Source organism: Alligator sinensis, unplaced genomic scaffold (assembly GCF_000455745.1).
Source record: "Alligator sinensis unplaced genomic scaffold, ASM45574v1 scaffold286_2, whole genome shotgun sequence".
Taxonomy (NCBI): domain Eukaryota; kingdom Metazoa; phylum Chordata; order Crocodylia; family Alligatoridae; genus Alligator; species Alligator sinensis.
Genome location: NW_005842164.1, coordinates 733,657 through 734,912, shown reverse-complemented (window position 1 = coordinate 734,912; position 1,256 = coordinate 733,657).

The following is a 1,256-nucleotide window of genomic DNA, read 5'->3' as shown; positions in this document are numbered from 1 at the left end:
TATATATATATATATATATATATAAAAACAAAAAAACCCCAAAAATAAACCAACAACCCACAAAGCATATTGTTTTTACACTCTGGGGCATTCCTTTTAGCTACTCTGAATGTTTGTATTCCCTATTATAATTCTTATATTTATTGCATCTAATATTTCATTCTTTGTATTATTTACTGTATTTATTACTTGTATTTATTACTTAAGAATAGAATTATTTAATTTAAATGAACTATGATTTTATGAATTAGCGTGAAATGAACAATGGCTTAATTAGCAACGATATAGCACAGAGAAGTTGTTTACACACATACATAACATGTTTATTAGGGCTGTGTAAAACTCTGGTCTTCAATTTGATTTGGCCCAATTCAGTGGCTAAATCTCTGAATACTAATTGAATCAGGAGACCTTTTAATCTCTCTGAATCAAATTGAATTGATTCTGAAAGATTTGGTTATTCAGACATAGACATAGCATTAAATGTTTTTTCTATATACCTCAAGATACCAGGCGGCTTGTGACTGCTGCGATGCTGGGGCATCCCACAGGAGCAGAGGGGGTTCTGCAACCTGCTCAGCAGCAATCCCAGAATTGGACCAGTAGCATTTTCAGTCCACTTCCAGGTCCACCGGAGAGCATGCAGACCCCCTCCCCCCCCGTGCCCCCCCAACTTGGTGACTGGTGCCTCCTGCATCTGGAGGGGCAACCACGGTTACCCCATGGCTGATTGCTGAGCTGGGGAGGCATGCCCCTCCCTTTCGTGCTCCCTGGTAGGCCCAGAAATCGACCAGAAATACTTCTGGTCCACTTCTGGGATCACCACCAAGCACGGGGAGGGGGAGCATGCTGTGGGATACCTCAAGGTACCAGGCATGGCTTGTGAATGCTGGGGCAGATAGAGTATGTAGAAAAAAAACACTTAAAGCTGTGTCTATGGCCAAATCATAGATTCTCTGAATGAGCATTGAATCTTCAGATTCAGGCAAATCGAATTGGGGACAGCGATCTGAATCAAACCATTGTCCCTGATTCGGGGCAAATCAAATACACAAGGGGTGTGCAAAATGGGGGGTGTGTGTGTGTGTGTGTGTGTGTGTGTGTGGGGCCAAGGCCACCACCATCAGTGGGGTAGGGGAATAGGAAATAAAAGCATCTGGTGGGCTATGCACACAAACGTACGTGTGTGTGTGTGTGTGTGTGTGTGTGCGCGCGCGCGCGCACCCCCCCCCCCCAGGCCTACGCCTCGTGGGTGT